Source organism: Falco punctatus (genome assembly GCF_963210335.1).
Source record: "Falco punctatus genome assembly, chromosome: 10".
In the NCBI taxonomy this organism is placed as follows: Eukaryota; Metazoa; Chordata; class Aves; order Falconiformes; family Falconidae; genus Falco; species Falco punctatus.
In genome coordinates, this window is record NC_137590.1 from 14103925 (window position 1) to 14125292 (window position 21368).

The following is a 21368-nucleotide window of genomic DNA, read 5'->3' on the forward strand; positions in this document are numbered from 1 at the left end:
AAAAAAAAAGAAAAAAAAAAAAAGGAATCAATGTTACTTTTATTTGTCCTGAGCTGAAGCTTTTTGGGTCTGTTCTTTGTGACACTGATACCATGCAGCGTGTGGCTATTGTCCCACCTTTGCCAGGAAAAGCAAAGACTGTTAATGCGAAACAAGGCGGGTTTTTTTTTCTCAGTAATACTTCCCGGTTTTGCAAAGGCTTAAAACCTTTTATAGGAAGAGAAAAGTCCAGCAATCACACTGCCGCATGGCTTAGCTGGTTGTTCTAGTGATACTGAGCCAATGCTGTGTAATGCTCGGGATGTGGGATGCGAAGCAGAGGTGATGCTCAGGATTGGGCATTGCCCCATTGCTCAGGCTCAGACCCAGAGCTGAGCACAGCTTCACTCCAGACAGGGCTCTTCCAGGTCCTCTGAGGATCTGGTTTAAAAACAAGCCAGGGAGCTGCTGCCATGGTCTGTCAGCACAACTGGATCTGGCCCTACAAGGGACCTGTGCTGCATTGCCAGCGGGACACCCTCATCCTGCGCATCCTGGGCAGCAGCACAGGTATGGCATCTTCAGAGCAAGCGCCAGAGGAGAGAAAGCATCCTCACACCTGCAGCTGAGCATGGGGTGGGCTCGGCGGGGCGGTGCAGCCCACCATCACCCTAGCACAGAGAAGGATGGGGAGTGGGAAGGAGCTGGGGGATGTCCACAGTTTGGGTAACTCATCAAGAGAGCACAGGCTCCGGAGCAGGGGATGCACACAGTGCACCAGAAGCACTCCCAAAAGACAAGGCTGTTAATTGTTACTTAAGCAATCAAGCTGTTTCCAGATTGCCTGGGGTGAAGCAGCAGCGGTGGAAGGTGTCTTTCTGCCAGAGTGAGAAGTGGCATCATCGGAGCCTCTTTTTTGCTGGGAAACCTTCGCTGGGATGTGAATGAAAACTGTGGGCTACCCCAGGGCCACTGGTGTGGCCATGGAGCACCTGGGAGAGAAACCTGGAAAACCAGCTGAAAGGGAGCATGCAGAGGGCGAAAAAAATCACTTTTGGGTTGAGCCAAACTTCCAGACAAAACCAGGGAGGAGGATCTGGGACGGGTCAGACCTACCCTGGGCTCCCAGGCATCCCTGCAGAGCCGTCGTCGTGCCTTCCCCAGTCCCAGCATAGGAACATTTCCCTGTCTTGCCCCCATCCCAGCCCTCCCCGATGCTGTGTGCACAGGGTCTGGCCTCCATCCCGTGTGATATATGTACGTGCACCAATGGTATATGATACACGTGAACACACACACACAGATATAGGGGGTGTGCTTGGTGAACATTGCCAGTTTTACTAGGAAAAAGGAAAAGCTGGATTTCACAAACTCCTAAGTGATGTCAAAGCACAAATCTCACTGACGTTCACTTTCAGAGTATTTTTCTGTTAGGATTTGCCCCAAATGAAGAGGAGGCTGATACTGCAGCAGCTAATTACAGGGTACGGGACGACTGTTTTGAATGGAGTTGCACTTGCTGAAGATCTGTCCTGAAGATTTAGTCTCGGGTCTAAAAGGCACCTGCTTGAGGGCCACACAAAGCTTTCTGCCCTGCTGTTTACTAAAAAGAGAGAGGGTAAAACACGTGTCTAATATATATATATATTTATCTATACATTGCAAGGTGTCTGTGCCTCCCTAGCTGATTAGAACACCAAGCCATCTGATATTACTGTAGTAAGTCCTGCCAAAGGGAACTGGGAAACAAAGTCACTTCTTATAATTAGATGCTGCAGTTGTAAGTCTAATCTTAATTTAGAGCAATTTCTGAAAGACAAAGAAAAATCCACCTGACGAGGTGTTGGTGAACCGGATGATGTACCTACAAATCAAAGCTCCAGGTCTCAAAACTTGGCTGGGAAGGGGAAATAAATGGCAGGGGAACGGCTGATGAGGTGGCATACACCTTGCAGGAGCCATCCCCGGGCAGGATGGGGCCAGTGGGGATTAAATGCCCAGGAGCATCGCCCATCCACGCAGCCCCCTCCCCGCCACACACCCGCGATGTACGCCTGACCCTCCGCATCCCCTTACTCCCCTTCCCCCCACCTCCACTTATAAATCAAAGCAGAATTAATTCAGGCGCCGCGTTTTATTTGATAAACGTCAAAATATGTAAATACCGGGCTCTCTTCCTACAGTCGCTAAAACAAATGGAAAACACATTTATTAGCATAGAGATGAGTTTAATCAAATCAGCGGCGAGTACAAATTAGCCACAGGAAACGTAATGAGCTGGGAATTAATTAGCAGCATAATGGTAATAACTTTGCCTGCTGATTACCTTGCGGCCATGGCTCTCCCCCAGGGCTTTCCATGGGTTCTCCAACAGCTGATCTTTTCTGTTGCAGGAGCCCCTGAACTGGAACAGCATGGCCGACAGCTCCGGTGCAACAGACTGGAGGAGGGGAGGGAGACGGAGGGAGGGAGGAAAAAAAAAAAAAAAAGCCGTGTGAGAGATCCACCGCCTTTCCCTTCCCAAGCCATGAGCCTGTTTCTCTAGCTGAGTGCTCTCCCGGTTTTTGTACTTTAGCTGAGTGCTCTCCCAAAGCTCTCCAGGCTGAGCCTTCCCCTGTCCCTGGGTGGCTCTGGTGAGGTGTGTGGGGACATGGGGACGCCGCCCTCGTGGGTGGTGGGCTGGGTGGGGTATCTGGGTCACCTTCACCCAGTGAGGATCGCCTCCCTGGCCAGGCACATGGCACATTTCAGAGCTCCAACAGCAGCCAGCCTGCAGCCCGGGGTTATTTCAGTGCTTTCAGCATCGTGCTGCAAGCGGCAGATGCTGGATCTGACTTGTCCGAAAATAAATATCCAGGCAGATTTGGATAGGGGCTGAAGTTGCCTTGGGAAGGGCAGGAGCTGGGTGACCCCCGGAGTCTCAGCTGGCTTTTTTGAGGAGCTGATGTTGCATGAGAAAGGGACAATTGGTGCTCCAGGGGCTTTGTAAAGTGCTGGGCTTGTAAATTAACTGTTTGACACCAACAGTGATGGAGAACAGTGGGGGGCAGGGGCTGGATGGAGGAAAGGGGCAGTTTCTCTTCTTGATTTATTTGTATTCCTTCTGCAGTGCCTCTTCTCCTAACACCTGAGCAGTCCAAAATAACTTGCGCAGAGCCTTCCACTGCCGGAGCTAAAAGCACTTCATAAGCCTTAATGAATCAAGCTGTGCAACAGCCCTGCAAGGAATTATTATTCCCAACGGTGCAGGAAGGGTAAGGGAAAAACGCTCTTGTTTGGGGGCCTCCATTTAGATGCTCCAGTCCCATCCTTGTGCACCTTCGCACAGCAGCCTCCCACTCAAGTGACTGAGTCAAAACTTCTGAAGTTAAAAAAATAAATAAAGCTAAGTCAAAAAAAAAAAAAAAAAAAAAAAAAAGCCAGGCCACGCATTGAGGTGTTTTAGCAGGGTTTTGCAGAGGAATTAACTGAGTATCTAAGTTTAAAATGTAATTCAAAGTGATTTCTGGAAATTTGTATGGATGCTGAAAAACGGGAGCACTGGTACCTGCACAGCCTTTGCTTCCTCTCTGCTTCTGACGGTTGGCTCCAACATGCATAAATGCTCCACAAAACGGAGGGAGGACAATAAGGCGAAGGCCCAGTGCTGACAAAGACAGGGGGATTATTTTTTTTCCCAGAGGGATGGTGTCAGTTTGGACTCGTGCATCCCCCAGTCCCCCAGCCTGTCAGTGGTACCTCATACATCAGGCTGGTGAATCCAAGACGTGATGCTAACCACATCACTCCAGCCGCTCTAGCCCCTGCCTCAACCGTGCCAGTTGCTCGGGCCATCTAGGTTTGGGCAGATGTTTGACTGGAGCTGTCAAGAGCTGGTGGACTGAGACTGATGCAAACAAGGAAGAAGTCAGCACTTTAAAAAACAGATGGGTTTTAGATGGGAAGGGGCAGAGGTTCTTTCAGTTACTGGAGACAAAAGAGAGGCAGACTTTTCGCATTTTACGGAGCGTGTCTGTGCTAATAGGAAGGTGTCTCGCTTCAGGATTTAACTCCAGGAGGCTTCAGAGAAGCAAAGGTTTCCCTCAACACTGAGAACTTAGACCAAAATGAAGGCTCTGTCTTGTCCTTAAGCACAAAGAAGCTTCACATTAGCCCTGATCTTTGAAGCTGAGACTCAGTTCTCCTGCTTAGAGATCTTAGTAAAGTCCATATCTGACCTTTGAATGCAAAAATAAACAAGTAGGCATATCAATTCCCACTTAGACACTCAAGATAAAGTTCTCCAAAGCCCTCAGTATTTCCCTGAGTCTGTTTTTCCAGGTGTTTTTGGGGTATTCCCCATTGCCTTTAATCAAAGCGATGTTGGGTCATTGGTTCTACCAACATCTCCCTAACCACTGTGATCAAACCTGCCAGTGTCAGAAGCCCTGGTGGCAATGCCTTGCCTCAGCCAGCTGGTTGGTAGAAGAATCTGACATCTGAACAGTCGTCCCTGAACAACCTCACAAGTTGCTCCAAACCCAAGAGTCAGAGGAGAGGAAACGCGCCCGCTGCACTCCGGGTCAGACCCGCTCTCCTGCAGGGACTGAAATGCTTATTGAAAAGTCCCCAGACGTGGCAATAAACTGCAATCCCTCCCCACGGGAGGTTTGGGTGATGTGTGAACTTTTGTGGGAGCGTTTGCTCCTTCCGGAGAAGCAGAGGCAGAACTAGGACAGAGCAACTATTTCGAGCCCACTCTGCTGAGGGGCGTGGGCAAGGGATGTTTGCACAGATATTTTCAGCGTTTTTGCTAAAGTCCTCCTTTCAGGAGGCAGTGCTGGCTGCCCTGTTCGTGGCTTGGCTGGGCTTAAGCCTTCCTGCTGCTTGTTGGGTTTGTACCCAGTGTTGAAGGGTGTCCAGACCCAACGGGCACCATGGCTGTGCGGTAGCTATCATCTCCTCCCAAAGCCCATCGCCAGGACGCTCCTCGATGGAGATCTCCCCCTGCAGAGTCAGGCCAACAAGGACCTGACCTCTGATCAAAGTTGCGTGGCTTCAGTTAAAGCTGCTTAGTTTTTTAATCCTTTTAACGTCTCTGATTTATTTATTTTTTTTTCCTCCAAGGGAGCTTGTGCGAGTTGACACAATAGATTAAACCATGAGTCGTAGTTGAAGAATCCTGTATTTTATTATTATGGATAAATAATATCTCACCCAGAGGAAAAGGGGAGAACACAAGGTCACCCAGCATGCCTGGAGCTGAGCCTGAATAGGAGGTCTAAGTTGCCGGCTCGTGCCCCAGCCTCCCATGCAGCCCGTGCTCCGTTCTGAAGGCAGAGGGTCTTTATTCTTCAAAGTGCCGCTTTCCTTTGCTACCTGCAGACAAATAGGTTGCTCTAAGATGCATGCCACGAGCTGATTTTTGATTCATGAGAGCCTGAACCAACACTGATCATAAGAGAATCGACAGTGATCATAAAATATGAAAGGTTTTTAAGGAGGACTCTACATCATATTGAGGTGTGCAGCAGCGCTTTCTGCTTCAGAGCCAGAGGGGCCAAATGCAGCTCTAGTTTATTAATGAAAATGTGGAAGCGAAAGCAGTGAGAGCAGAATTTTCCCCTATATATGCAAGGCTATCTAGTTCTGCAGCAGCTTTTAGGAAATCTACGGCTTTAAGCATAAACACAAGACAATATTGTTTTCATGCAATTTTCTTGCCAATTCTTTTTCTTAAAAATCTGTACGGCTGTCATATAAAATATGCCTTGGTTTGTTCTAATTTAGATTACGCATATTTGTCCTCAGTGAATGATTGATTAAGTGCTCTGATCTTGACTGCTATGTTAGCAGCAGGGTATCTGTGCAAGAGGATTGATTGGAAATCTCATTGGATAAATGGTAGAGATGAAATCTTAGCTGTTATAGATCTGGTTTTCTTTTTCACAGCCAAGGCAAATGCTGTCTTCTTTGCAATAACAAACATGCTTTGTAATGTGTTCCAGGACAGTGCCGAGCCTGACTTTGTTTCCTCATGGAGGGGCTTTAAGCTGTCATAATACCACGGCACCAAACTCTTAATGTCACAGATTTCGCTGTAAAGCGGGTATCTCTGAGTTCACCAGATCAGTTGTGATTTACGCTGATGTAACTGAAAACAAAATGTGTCTCGCTGACATCTGCGGAGCTGCTCTGATAAAAACGGCATAGAAGCAAAACTAGGGGAAAAAAAAGATATCTCTGTGCAACTGAGCTCATTCAAAGCATCAAGCATGGTTTAGCAGGACTGCCCAAAACGGAAAACCTCCTTCAGGGGTTAGTTACCCTGTCAATCTCACTTTAACATCACTGAACCTGAGCTGTGTGCGAGTATATTGCTACCCACAGGAGCTGGAAGATATTTTCTTGCTGCTTTGTATAATCTTATGTCCCATACTTCTTATGGGAAATTATGTCAAGCTGCGTTTTGTCATCTTTTCATTTGTTTGTATTTATGAGCTAGAACTGATGCAACTAAAGGTACCTGAAAACACTAACTTGGAAAAAAAATTTCTTTTTTCTTTAATACATCTTAATTTCTAATGCTGGTCTGTGGCATTGTCTTTGGAGAACTGTATCACTGGGAAGGTGTGGTAACAAACCAGGCAATTTTCTAAAGAAAGGATTTTTTTTTTCCCTTTGCTCTTTCTGAAGCATTTCTCTGACCTTCTTGGGAGGTATAGAGAAAGCTTTCAAGACCATCAGAATAAATGGGTTGTTTACTGTGATGCTTGCAGCCTTGGAAAAAAAAAAAGAGGTAAAAGAATAAAGCAAAGAAAATCTCTCTACCTGCTGTCTTCCAAAAGGAGAGAGATGAGGCATGAGCTCAAGAGAAAATATTCCAAAATCTGAGCATGATGCTGTCACAGTAAAGCAGAGTAAAACAGAGAAAAGCTAAACAAAAAGGAGGTGACTGCAGGGGTGGCAACAGGACTCAGCACCCTCCTTCTTCTCAGGCGGTTCAAAACTTTGGGAAAAAAAAAAAAAAAAAAAAAAAGAGTTACAGAAATACCAAAACAAGGAGGTGTATCTTGGAAAAAAGTCTGTTCTGGCTTAATTTCCCATGGTCAGTATATCATGTTTGCTACTGTCTGCACTGACTTGTTCACACATACCTGCACACACAGATGCAATAATCAGGGGCAGGTCAGAAGATCTGGAGATCTTCTGATGAGAACTCCAGACTCTGATGCTGAACTGTGAGCCCTTCTCTGAGGAAAACCACAGCTAGTAGCCACGTATGAAAGTACTAAGCTGTGTTAATGATGCTGTGTTATCATCAGGCTTTAATGCTGCCTTGAATGGATGTCACTACTGTGTATGTTCCTGCAGATCAGTTGGTAATTACACTTGGATCCAAGGTAATTACATTGAGACCTGCACTCTGGTTTAGAAGACAGAAATAACCATGCACTCGCCTAGTCCCACACGTAGCACTTGTGATGTAATTTAATAGCCAGCTACTAACATGAAAGTAAAGCGGCATTTCTCTTATATTTATGCCCTTTTAAATTAAACATCGGTGTTTTTTCCTATGAAAGGAGCAGGGGCCGGTGCCACCGGTCTTCTTCCTCCCACTCAAGCACCCTTCTCTTTTCTTTACAAAATGAAATACTCCGAAGCAAAATAAATATTTATAAGCTCCTCCTGGTGTGTGATTGTTTTGACAAAACAACTCAAGCAGGTCTTGCTTTGGCTTTACTTTCTGCCCTATTTAAATTTTAGGCAGGGAAAAACCAGCCCTGTGAAGGCTGGAGGGAGACGGGGCGTTTGGGTGGGTTTGGTGGTCTCGGGGTGGGGAGTGGACGGACCAACCACCCCTTGTTGCCATTTTCCAGGTCGCATCTGCTAGTGCGTTTCTCTTTAACCTCCCAACGTTAAACACCTGGACAGCCGTAGTGCTACATTAAGCACCTTCTTTTTGATGAAGAGCTCAAAGGCGAGGCAGACTGACGCCTGGAGCCCCCGTATCGAAGGGTCCCCTCGCTGCCTGCAGCTCTCTTTCCCAGCCATCCATTAGCAAAGTGTGCAGGGGTTTTTTTGTTTGTTTGTTTTTTGTTGTTGTTTTTTTCATGTAGAATTTACTTCTTGTGCATTTCCAAACAAGCCAGTGCTTCTGCAAATAGTCTTCTTCCTTCAGGGTGAGTTGCTTATTTTGGTTAGGAAAAGAAAGAGTCTACTGTGATCTCTTTCTTTTGGCAATGTCTGAGTAATCATTGCTCATAATAATGCCATCCCAGATGTTGAAACATCTCCTGTATTAATTTTACCCAGAAGATAATTTCCCTTAGAAATCATGTGCAAATCCCCTGTTCTAATTTGAGAATTAATTCAGTACACTAAATCTTAGCACTTCATCCTAGAAATGTTTTGCTGTGTCTGTTAACCCTTTGCAACAACAACAAGAAGCCCAAATGGGAGATTTACAGATTTAACTAAGCCTGTCTCTCACGCCAAGCTCTGGTTGAGTCTAGCACATGATATTTTGAAATGAGGGGCCCCTTTGACACCTACAGCCTACCTGCTCGAATGATTTCCTTCTCCTCAGAGAATCACAAATGTAAATAGATTTGTTGTTACAAATATGGAGAGCAAAGACATGGTGGTCCCAGAGACCCCTGCGCCAGTGGTGCCTGGGATGGCCATTCTACCCTCCATCGGGACTATGCATGAAAATCAGATAATTCCACATTTTACAAGACTTGAAGGGAAAAATCAGTGGGAGAGTTCACTCTTTTGAGTCCTAGGTACGGGTCCTTCCCTCCTTCTGCCCACCCTTCCCTCCCTTGGTGGCCTCATGCATACAGAAGGACACACCAGGCTACCATGGCTGTGAGCATCCCACGCATCTGATGGGCTTTCTTCATTTAGTTTGTAATGGAAACTCCAGACTTCAGACTGGGAACTCTCCTGTCCTTCCACAATTGTGGAAGAATTGTGACAATCTTAGCGCATCACAGCCTTCATACTGAAAGTCTTTGACCATCAGTGAAAACAATAAAGAAAACACAGGGAGGCCAAATCTATGAATTTCATCTCAGCTCTGTGAAATCAGAGTGCAGCCCAGTGCACCTTCTGTGGAGCAGGATGCTTCAAAAGCCATGAATCTTCTGCTTGTACTGGGGTACCTCTGCTTTGCCTTTGCTGTCTAATTTCTAGTGGTATTTGGAGTACAAAAGAATTTCAGGTATGAGTACATTTAAGTTAAAAAGAATATAATGCAAGGAATTGGTCTCTGGGTTTTTGCAGCTACACAGGCTTGCAAATTGCACAAAGCCATATGAGCAAGACCATGCCACCGACTGTAAAGTGTACACGCAGACTGTCAGAGGGTCACAGAATTCTTTCAGATGGAATTTTTATATGTATCTACAAATGTTTCCTGATTCCTACCATAACAACATGAATTTATTATGTCTCAGTGATAACATCTAGCTAGCTTCTTCATGCAATGTAATGTCACATTTTGGATTTCACTGATTTTACTGCTGGTGACTGTTGTGTTTGCACAAGCGGTGCCTCGTGCATCTTGCACAGCAGAGGGCTGGCCAAGGACCTTCTCCAAAGAGGATTCAGCTGGATCCAGCTTTGATAATTATCATAAGGTGATAATATGTGATTAGTGCCGGGACATGCCAGCAGTATCACCTCATAAACTCTTGGATGCTGTGCTTGTGCAGCAGCTCAGCCTCAGAGGAGGGGAATGATGCAGTCCCAAAGAGGAGACAAAGGAGGGACTTTCACAGGGTGATCCACAGTTCTAGTAAGCAGAGGCTCCGAGCCTGCCTCACCGCTGTGGAAATGCTCAGAGAGGTGAGGGAGTACAGATGCCCAGAAAGGGCATCATTTCTCCCAGGCTGATCCTCAGATTCAATGCTATCCTGGCACAAAATGGTACAAATCCAAGGAAACTTTTCTGGTTTACACAGCCAAGACTGCACACAGCTCCCAAAGTCAGGAAAAAATGAAAGAACATGATGGTCATCTATCCCATCCCATCAACTGGATTGAGGATCCTGTGCCAGGTGTCTTCACATCCCCTGAGCAGATCACTTCTGCTGTCCTGTGCCCTGATGCACTGATAGTTAGGTCTTGTTTGCTGCTGCTTAGATGTTTACCCTTTCTCTCTCATTTCAATAAAACAGGCTGGAAAAACATTGCTGTGTCCTTCTGGTCCTCAGGCGAGGAAGAATGCATTTATGCTACCCTGAAATTCAGCACACTGACAACTGCAGGATGGATCTGCTGGCCCAGCAGCTCCAAGCCTGTGCACTGGTTATTATTCCTCCTGATGAATTCACTTGGAGGATCTGCTCCTTGAATGCAAAGCTCTCAGGTCAGGACAAACGGGAAATGCATTTCATGGAGCATGACATCCTGTGAGTCCCAGAAATGAGCGCACGTTGAGATATGTCCATAGGCAGTGGGATAAAGTCATCCCTTTATCTCCAAGCTGCTGCTGGAATTTCCTTCTAAAAGCCTGTGTTTGCAGCAGCAATGGCTATTTGCAGTGAAATATTGGAGTTTCTTGTATTTATTGTGTATTGGGATTTAAGAAGCTAAAATCACAGCTTTGTTTGAATTTTTATTAGTGGGGTTTTTGGCTCCCTGTCCCTGGTGTTCCTTGACTCTGACCATTCCCCACAGCCAGAGACCAGCCTCAGCAAAGAAGCCGTTTTCCCATGGGGAGCTTTTAGTTTCCTTCTGTTCCTTCAGCTCCCCATTTGGGGTCCTCCTTCACAAGACACCCACAACCAAACCAGGTCCACACGCATCTCTGCCACCCTCTCCACTGCACCCTGAGCAGAGCCCAGTGCAACTCATCTCTGTTGTGATGGGGATACATGAGTTCCTCTTTGTGGTATAATCTTTCTTTTGTTATCTCCAGGCGGCACTCCTTAGCCTTGACACTAAACTGCCCACCCTATATCTGCATCACTGGACATTTTAAATTTATCTGCCAAACCTTTGTCTCCTGCCCCACTATAGCTGTGATGTTAATGACATTCCTATTTTCAGCCACGGAGGCGGCTGTCATTTAGGTTTTGTCAAGGAAATGACAAAAAGACCTAGTATCAAATCTGAAATATTTAGAAAGCCTTTCTCCAAAAACCTAGAACTTAAAATACTGGCCTGGTGGCAAAGCTAGCTGTAGTTTTCCAGCAAACCTCCAGCCCAAATTTTCAGGATCTTGATCCCACAAAAGAACAGTGTGTGTGTCTGAGGCCCCGGTCCTGCCACCGAACATGTTCTGCCTGGTTCTGTGGGGATTCTCTCCTGTCTTCGGAGGGAGAGACACGGAGTTCAGTTTCTTCAGTGAATTGTCACAAGACAAGCAAAGAGACAGCTATTCTCACCCAGCCCACTGATCTTTCTAGAAGACTCTATATACCATTTGTTTTGCTTTGCGGTTCTCCTGAGCTTCAGGATACTATGTTCTCATGCAGGTTGTTTCATATTCAGATCCTAAAGCATCTTGTGAAGGAGAGGAGCTGTGTTTCCAAATCAACACTCTAAAAGTCTTAGTCTCAGCAATAGCTTCCCAAATGTGTAGGGTGTGGGAGGCTGATGAGTTGATCTAATCAAGATACAAGGGGGCAGGAGGTCACTGTTAGTTTGGTGGCTTGAGAGTGGTACTGGTATTTGCTGGAGATGGGAGTACAAGTCCTGTGCAGCTTGTTGGCAGCAGGAAGAAAATATCACAGCAGAAAATGATGCCCACCGTCAAACCAAAGCAGAGCAGGGGTTGAATAACCACATCTAGATTTGCTTATATTCTAACGCACATGAGAAAGTCAGCCGGCAGGCACAGGGAGGAAGGAAAAGCCAAGGGAAGATGCCAGGGCCGTGCTGACTGCTGGGGTGCAGTGGTTGTGGGTGGAGAGCTGGGCTGGGTCAGTGGGGTCTGTGTCACTGCCCCACTGCAGCCCCAGGCAAGACGGACCATCCCTCGCCACCAACACACGCTCATGGCCACTCTGTTCCCAGGGCCCATCTCCTGGCTCAGGGCTTTAACTGAAGACAGTGAGCATTTGCACAGCGGAACATTTTCTTTTCCATCCCTCAATTTCTCCTCTCCTGGCAGAAAAAAGTTGGGTTTAAAGACTACTCTTTTTTGAGAACTTCCCTTAACTATCAGCTAAATAATACATGAACACTGATCCACCGTGCTGACTGATGACTCCCTCTGCTGACCCTGTTTTATTTTTATTGCTTGGCTCGGGCCAGTTCCTTCAAGTCCTGAATCATCAGAACAGAGACCTTGAGGTATTCCAGCCAAATCAATCCCTGGCCCATTGACATATTGCTTTACCTAACCAACCATACAACTTCACTTTTCCCTGATAATTTCTCAATTAATTGCTTTTCAGCTCTCATTCGTTACAAGGTCAGGCTGTGACTGGGCTTGTACATTCCCATCTCTGATAAACTCTCTTGGTCCCCTAATCAGCTACGACTGGGATTTTAGTTCCATTAACTTATTCATCATCTAGACATTTTCATCTTGGGGAGCTTGACTTTTGATTGTATCAGTAGTATCTTCAATTATTTAAAAGGACTTAAAATTCCCTTCTTACCTAAAAGGAAAATGCATTTTGAGCTCTGAAAATTGGTCATATTGGCCCAGTGTATTTTGGATGTTCGTATGTGCAAGCCCATGTTAAACAACTCATGTCTGACAAGAGCATAAGAATTTGCTGCTGAGGAACATGTGTGTGCATAGGGCCGGCTATATTAAGATGTCAGATATAGAGAAATGACAGTATGCTGATGACTAGTGGCTTACTAATGCTAAATCACGCCTGAGATTCTGTTCCATGATGTCAAACATTGATTCAGTTTCCGTGGGAAGTTATGCAAATGCCAGAGCCCCTCGATGAGATCTGAAACTGAAATTGCTAGCAAAAAAAAAAAAAAAAAAAAAGCTTGCCCTCTCCTAGCAATAAATCTTTTTTAGAAAATCTTGAAGATAGCTGCTCCAGGAGGGGAGTGCATTTTGAACATGCTCGCCTAGGCAGAAGGTCTCGTAGGACCCTTCTTCATCTTTGGTGCTAGCTGGGAGCCAAATCCTTCTCTTCTGCTGCAGCCTTCTGTCTCAGTCTGCGCTTCATCTTTGCAGCAGCTGGTCCAGTCCAAGGCAACAACCTGCTAGTGCTACTGACTACAAAATTAATCTTTTAACAGAAGCAGCAGTCTCTGTCGCACAAGGAAATGCCCTCCATCCCAGCAATTCTCAATGCCCCTCTTCCCACAATTTTCAGCAAGGCAAAAGTCCTAAGAGCCTGCGAGCTTCTCCCAGCAGGAAAACTGGTGGCAAAACCTAACAAAACTGGCATCAGCTGGGAAACGGTACTTTTCTAAACGGGGTGATGGGACCAAGGAGTCTGGAGATCCCATCTTGCTCTTTGTCCCAGGTTTCGTGGAAGCCATTTGACTGAAAACCTCCTTCCTAGGATGGTGTCGGGGGACCCTTTTGGAATATCTGAGCGCTTCAGGCTCTGAAGGATATCCATAGAGAGAGGTCAAACCATATTGACAGAGTCTCCAGGAAGAAAAGCTAGTTTAATATTGGCAAGACAAGACCTGCTGCATATTTAAAAGGAGCCTCTCCTTCCAGGAACTATGTGCTTAGGTCTCAGTTTCCTTTCTGCAAAACGCAGGTGGCAGCTTTTAACACTCATGATTTCATTGCAGACTGCAGAATTATGGGTTTTTCTTGCAGGAACTCTGCAAGAGTTTACACTTTCGAGTGTAAATTTTCAGCATTCGCTTAAAAAGCAAAGCCCACATTATTGCTGAGAAGGGCTTAAAAAAGATTAAAAGCACAGAAGATTGAAAAAAAAAAAATGATCCCACACCAATAGGCAGTGTGTTGTGAAGAAGGAAAGTGCAATAGCAACAACAGTAGCAACTCTGGAGTGTTGCTTTGTTTGCTTTTCCCCCCTAGACTGCAATAACTCACCCACCCCACTGGAAAACCTCTGTCCTCCCATGCCCTTTCTGGCTGCCACGGCGTGAAGGGCCTTTCCAAGGATTCTGTCGCTCCCTGTAAGTGATGTACCAGAAGGCACCAACACTTGGAGGACGTGAAGAAACGTACAGTTCTCTCTCCGCCTGTTGCTAGGATTCACAGCTATACCCCACTGCTTGCTGGGGCTTCAGCTTCTCTTTTGGCTGTAGGAAAAAAGAAGGAAACCTTGTTGCTTCCAGGCTCTCTGCATCAGGTTTAAGCAGCTCCAATGCCAACCCTTACAATATTGCTACAGTCAGACATAAAATCTTAATGCATGGTAGTGCCTTGAATCTTACATTCTTCTGAAAAAGGTGAGTCCCCAGTAGTAAATGAAATATTAAACATTATTAAATATGAAACAGCTAAACCTGGATTCCATTAAAATGAATCTTTCATAGTTTTCCTGGGGTTTTTTCCTCCTTTCCCTTTTTTTCCCAGGGAGCACAGTGATCTCATGAGCTTTTATGTGTCCTTTTAAAGACAGAAAAATCACAGGTAATTTAAGCCTATTCTATTCAGATTTATTTTAGCTGGAAAACAAATCAAGGCTGTGAAACTCTCTCATGGTTGCATGTATCTCACTGAACTATTCAGCAGTCTATATCAAAGGCTCACCTAAAGACACTGTTGTAATGCCTGCTGACATGTGCCACCTATTTAGAAATCTTGTATCCAGTTACACACTCTACTTTCATTTCAAATGGCTTTAATCTTCCACCATCCACTAACCCCCGCCACCCCCCCTTCTTTTCACATGACATAGGATTCATTTAGAGCTGTTTTTGTTGCTTCTGCGGGTTTTCTGGGAGTTAAACTGTGACTAAAGTGAGTGTTGATGTGTGAGCTGGCAACTGGGCGTCTAGAGGAATATTTGCAAGAAAAAGCTTAAAATTAGTCTGGGACAGGCTGATCATGCACATGTGATAGAGGTTACGACTACACAGATAGCACAGGGCACTCAACATTGCTGCTTTATTCTGTGACCGTTGTATTTGCACCTCAAAATTCATAAATGTATAGGCATCAGCACAGGCTGGCTGAACAGACACAGAGGTGTGTACTTCTCATCAGATGTACTTCTGTCCTTGCATTCAGAACTTGAACCCTCTCTTTTATGGCTAACCACTGTATTTGAACAGGACTGATAAGAATTTTTAAAGCAGGACAAGGGAAAAGAGCGCTTGCCCTTGCTGAGAGGGTCCCAGAGCCTGGATGTGTGTGACAAGGTTCCCCCACTCCGCACCATGGGGACCGCTGTGGAAAGGTGGGTCTGGTGGGAGGTCGCATCTCCAGTGCACACCTTCCTTCTTCACTCTTCAGGCTGCTCTGTTATGGTCTCCAAAACATGCATGAGTTAATTTATCAATCCACAGGCACACTTGTGGACTGGAAGGCAATAACCGCTAAGAAAGATGAGCTAAAATGGCAGAGAAGGTAGAAATCCATTAATTATTCATGACTACTGTTCCGTTTTGCGCGAAAAAGCTTCTACCTGGCTTTCCTTAGGTCACTTCTGAGGCTCAGCAGAGCAGGTTTAAGTGGAGGCCCCACCACAGGAGCTCATGCTCGTGATGCTGCCAGTTCCGCTGCGCCTGGCTGGCTTCTGCATCTCCCCCTCCGGGAGCTGAGCGAAGTGGGGGCAAAAGAAGCCAGTTCTGCAGGATAGTGGGAGAACCCACGCTCTTCTCCATTGCAGATTTTTGTACCATTTCACAGATTTCTGAAAAAAAAAAATATTAAAAAAAGCAAATTGTACAAGGTTATTTTCCATGTTTAAACACTGGTGTTTTCTTTTTGGTGTGCTTCTCCTTCAGCTGAGATGGCAAGAGCATCTCACCAGCAATGGCCTTCTCGCAGCCTGACCAGAAGCATACGCTCTTGGTCCGGTTTTGTAAGAGCTTTTGATGCCGCCTTCTGGCCTGACACCCTTGGGATGGAGAGGAACAAATCCCAGCTTTATTGTTTATTTATTTTAATGAACTGCCGTTGGCCAGCTCACATTTTCACCACAAAGATTTCAAATTGCCTTAGAGCACCAGAAAACATGTTGCAAACTGCTATGAAGCTTAGGCACGAACATGTCAAATAAGTGATCCACACGAGAGTAGATAGACGTGACATTTAGTAATCATCTTTCATGGACAAAATGGGGCATGGCTGTCACTTTAAGTAAATCTCAGTCAAATTTCTGGCATTTTACCATAGGGGAAGCAGGAGGCATAATAGTAAATTTCTCTTTAAAAAATATAAAAGATCAACCTTGGGAAAAAAAATGGTTGCCACAATTTAAGGTGTAATACCTCATCCTAGCTTGGCCATCCGTTTACTTGCAGCTGATATCAATATGTCACCCCTAATGTTTACTGATGTTCACTTTATAAATGACTTTTCCTAGCTGTCAGAATATCTGTCACCAGCATCTCTTCCCCCTTTTTGCCTCTCACGCTCTTTAATAAAGATTAATATCTTTGAGGTTAAGTAAAAAGATCAGATACTACGTAAATGACACCATAGGTCTGATATTTAAACAAGATGAACACGTAATTGCTGAGATTATGTGAGCAAATTGGGTAATTCCTAGGCTAAATGAACAGAGTTGGCTTTTGTGGGGTCAGTTAATGTAAGCGCACATTCAAATGAGCTGTATATTGTGCAGGCATTTGGGCTCCTGAAGGTTCACCCATTGAAGAATTGTAGATGTTCAAAGCAAAAATTGGTGAGTTTAGCTTCCACAGCTTCTCTGAAGCACTAATATGTTTAAAAGACATGCAGAATGGGGATTCTATAAAAATATGGCACATTGGTTTTCCATATTTATAGTCCACCAGTGACTTCTATATTAAACGGTTTCAGTCTATGAGTCTAAACAAGATTTTTCAACCTGTCACTCCCACAGCTCAACCTGGTATATGAAATGCTAAACATGTTCTGTCTGCTTTGTACATCTTCCTTGACAAACACCTGGAGTAATGACTCCAGAATGAAGATTTAGCTGGCAATGTGAGGGATGAAGCACAAAACAGTTATTTTGGCTTTGCAATGCTAAGAGTAGTGAACGTGCATCTTGCTTCAAAATTGCAAGATGCAACTTGGAAGGCACAGTGAAAGAGGTGATGGACTCTTCATGTAAGCCGTGCTCCTGGTGGCTCAAGTAAGGTTTGCCTGACCAAGAACCACAGGACCAAACCAAAATGTAGGATCATACCCATGGAGCAAAAACTATGAGATCAGACCAAAACAGCTGGTGTAGAGGTCAAACTTAGCCTCATTTTTCTGACCACCACCTTTGCTGTGTGCATAGATGGTCTTGTGGTGAAGAGTGGAAGACATGAGGCTCGTAATCCAGTTTAGACAGTTTCCTGAAGTCCTTCTGGCCAGGCTGTGTGGATTGTATCTAATAAAGGAGGCAAACACCTCAAAGGAGACTGCAGCCCTACTTCCTGACCAGAAATCCTTTACTTTTTGGCACCCCAACTCTGGATGTTAGAGCTCTCTGGTACCTACAGCAATATTCTGGATATCCTCAGAGTTACGGCAGTTTTGACACGGCCGAGCCGCTGAATTATGTGGTTTGTACTTCTGCCCCATTGGGAACCCGGACACAGAGGCTCTCCCACTCTCTTCCAGGGACCATCCTCTGGGATTTCTCTGAACGTGGGGGAGACCAGGGCCAGGGTGCTGGAGGCGTAGGTCCTGCCACTGCCTGGGAGACCCCGACCCACCTCCCTGCACGTGGCAGTGGCTCCTTCTCTGTACTGGTTGGTGTTGTGGATGCGTGTGTGTGTGGTGGCGATCTGGCTCCTCTCCATCCTGCCTGTTCAGAAAGCATCCCTGGAAATGGAGAAAAACCTAAGGACTCATTGGATCAGGAACAGAGTATGAAAGGGGTCATGGCTTTGATGAAGATGCTTCTTTAGGAGTGGAGCACTTGGTTCTGTTTTATGCTTTATTCGGGGGCAGTTTGACATAATTTTTTAAATTTAACCCCTAAACTCTGAGCAAAACCCTCCTCCCGATGTCAAAGGTGACATCCCTCTCAATGCCCACACTGCAGCCTCCTCTTTGAGGTTTTGCTGTGTTGTGAACTGCAATAACTGGCAGCTCCCTGACTCCACAGGGATGGGGCTGTTGGAGAGGCAGATCTCACACAAAGGGCACCGACGGTGCTCCTCAGCATCACACAAAACCTTCCAAAGGATGGCAAGCTAAAAAAAAAAAAAAAAAAAAAAAAAAAAAAAAGTAGGCACCAAAAGGCAATTCCTGAGGTGAGAATTGTGTACATAATTTCTTTCCAGTGCACCAACAAAACTATTGTGCTCAGAAGATGGCTCTGGAGCTGCCTTTTGTTGTATTTTGTATGAAGTAGGGTTTAATATCTGCAATAACCACCAGGTGATTTTATTTCTAGGAACTAGATTATTTTACAATAAAAGAAAAGACTCTCTGATCGGTATTTTAGCAATCATCTTATGAAGAAAAAACACATCTAAACATTCCAGGAATATTACAATATGTTCTAAACCCAACTTAGTTTTGACTCATGCAGATTGATATTTGCACTATTTTACTGTGTGGCACTGCTTCTCTTACACATACAATTGTTTCTTTCAGCAGTAACTAACTTGATTCTTCGTGTAGCAGGATCTGAGACTAGTAAACCACAAAGAAATTCTACGCTGCAGACAGCAGCAAGCAGAGGTCTCTCTAGCAAAGGCATTATTTTACAAAATGATGGATGTGCATATTTATTTGCTCTGTGACTTCCATGTCAGGTTTGTCATATTTCCTCAAATTACTAGTTAAACCAAGGTTTTGTGTTTTGTTTTGTTTTTGTTTCTGCTGAAGCCTGCAGGCTCAATATACCTTATAAAAATCAAGCTGTAATTTATCTGCTCCATAGATCAAGTGTAACAATAATCACTCTGGAGTCTGTGCTGGGTTCTGATGTCTGGCTTTGTTGGAAGAGATGTATGAAGTGAACAAAAAAGCTTCCTGATTTTCATACTCTGTAATAAACCTGAAATATGGAGAGAAGTGAAACACGTATTTAAATTAAACCGTGGAATCATGACAAAGAAGGAGAACAGAGAAATACACGCACACCCAGACACATATTATGCAATGACACAGTATTATTTCTTTTACCAGATGGACCTCTACAAGTTATGTATACTATATGCCGCATACGTATAGCGATTGAACTAGTGGAACAATTTTTATCCTGAACTTGGACTCCTCAGAACGGTGCATATGTTCACTTGCATTTTGCAGGGACAAAAAACTTGGCCAACAGAAAAACGTGTGGACCCCCAAACGGGTTAATATGCACAGGCGCTACCCGCAATAGCAAAGTGATAGTTCACACTGAATTCGCGACTCAGTGTTAACGCTTGTTTCACATACACATGGGTAATTTTGGAAAGGCCACGAACAAACTTCAGAATTTGTGGTAGATATTTGCAAAAATAATAATAATAAAAAAGCTAAAATTATTAGATGAACCATCTAACTGTGTACAAATTGAAAGCGGGAAGAAAAACTCACAGAAGATTGCTGTAGCTTAAATTCCCCCCACACCCACACCCACATATACCCCTGTGAGGGTAGGAAATCATATTAATATCTTGACATATTTTTTATTGCCCTGGGTGGGCAGTTCCTCCCACAGCTGAATTGCCTTTTGCAAGGCATCGCTCTGCCTGCTTTTTTTTTTTTTGTTTTTTTTAATAACAATACCAAAAGAATACATGATTCATCTTGCAGATGTTAGAAAAGCAACTCCCCATCTGGGGATGTGAACTGGGCACTGGATGATATGCAAAGGCGCTTGCCAGGGCTAGGCGAGTCCTTTGTCACCGCATGGGTTAATAAGCATTGAAGGGCTGTCACCACTGGGGCCCCAAGGAAGCCGAGCACGGGGTAAAGATTTCTGGTCCACTGGCTATAGGAATAGAGAGCTGCAGCGAGGCCCTCACATTAAGAATAGAATGTAATTTTAAATTTAATTAATTCTCTGCAACGCACTTAGTGGAAGAGCTGCAGCCCCGTTCCAACTGTGGGAGGGGTACCTCCTCCGCTCCCCAGCTAAAGCGATGCCTGGGACTGCACGGGTAAAACACATCCTGGGGGGCACCTCCCAAAAGACCAATGTCTTGCATCCTGAGTTACAGGGCAAACGTTTCTGCCTCTAGCTCCCCAAAGTCTCTCTTGCCTTAAAAAACAAACAAACAAACAAAAAACCCCTAAATTGCAGTGGCGTTATCATTAAGAGATCCAACAGAAGCCTGGAAGAAGAGATTAGCACATACCAGAGTGACAGGGCTGCTAGGAAGGGGAAAAAATAGACAACATCAGTGCAATGTACCATTAAAAGTATGGAGTGACAGATGACAGTTGGTCTGTGATGGGGTGATTCAGCTAAATGGTAAACAGAAGGGCAGATTCTGATCTTGCTTATGCCAACATAAACCTTGGGTTGCAGAGGAGCTGCTTCGCGTCTCTAGTACCGGAGTCAAGCCCATAAAAGCTGTGACTCAGCCAGATAATCTCTGACAACTGTTAGCGCCGTGGTAAATATGGCAACGTGGCAGGCTGGAAAAGAGACTAAAAAAAGTTTCACTTCCACACTTCCAAAACGAAATTTTCAGAGTTTTTTTTCCCCCTCAAAACAAAATTTTAAATCTTGATAGTAATAATAGAAGTGGTTAAGAAATGTTGAGGTAAAACATTTTAATTTTTTTTTTTTTCAGGTTGGATGAAATATTTTGATGAAGGCCAAATTAATGATGTTGCTGAGCCAATGAGTTGAAAACTCAGTTATTCCCATAAATCCAGTCCCCCCGGAGTGGACCTGACGGATACTTTACACAACCATCAGTGGCAATGTGGTGGACAGACACATACGTCTGCATGAGAGGGATGAGGAGAGGTTTTTAAAATGAGATTATCTGCTAAGAAAACCTTCTGCATTTCATTTTGCTCCAAGAAAGGATCCTATCTAAAACATATGTCACCCCCTTCGTGTGGGCAGGCGTGCAAATGCTAACGCGGGACCTAACAAACTGCGCATTAGAGCTGAAGTCTTTTCGAAGCCACAGCTAAAACTCTCCCATCTTGCCTGCTGAGGCTTCCTCGTGATAAAGCTGGCTGCTCTCTGATTTTAGTACCGAGATGTCTGAAACTCAAAGGGATGGATCTGGCTTCTCCTGCCTCCTGGGCTGCCCCAGACCCCGTGCCCCTTCACCCCTCGGCACATCTGGCACCACGTCATTGGCATTTGGCAAATTACAACCTGACAAACTATCGGGATGTGAGCGTGTGTCACATTGCTTGGGTGATTAGAAGAGCAAATTCC

The 21368-nt window shown here is 45.0% G+C and overlaps 1 long non-coding RNA gene across 4 annotated transcripts in view; it reads right to left on the minus strand.

The window, feature by feature from the left end:
* The window catches only part of LOC308070298, a 207411-nt gene that overhangs the window by 12437 nt on the left and 173606 nt on the right, over nt 1–21368 (minus strand). The window contains exons 3-4 of one of the 4 annotated variants that reach the window (XR_013930698.1): nt 15507–21368; nt 1–14175 (exon numbers count right to left, since the gene is read on the minus strand). The exon at nt 15507–21368 is cut by the window's right edge and continues 40175 nt beyond it. This is a non-coding gene — a long non-coding RNA (uncharacterized lncRNA). The other 3 variants (XR_013930699.1, XR_013930696.1, XR_013930697.1) reach the window with 3 other exon arrangements.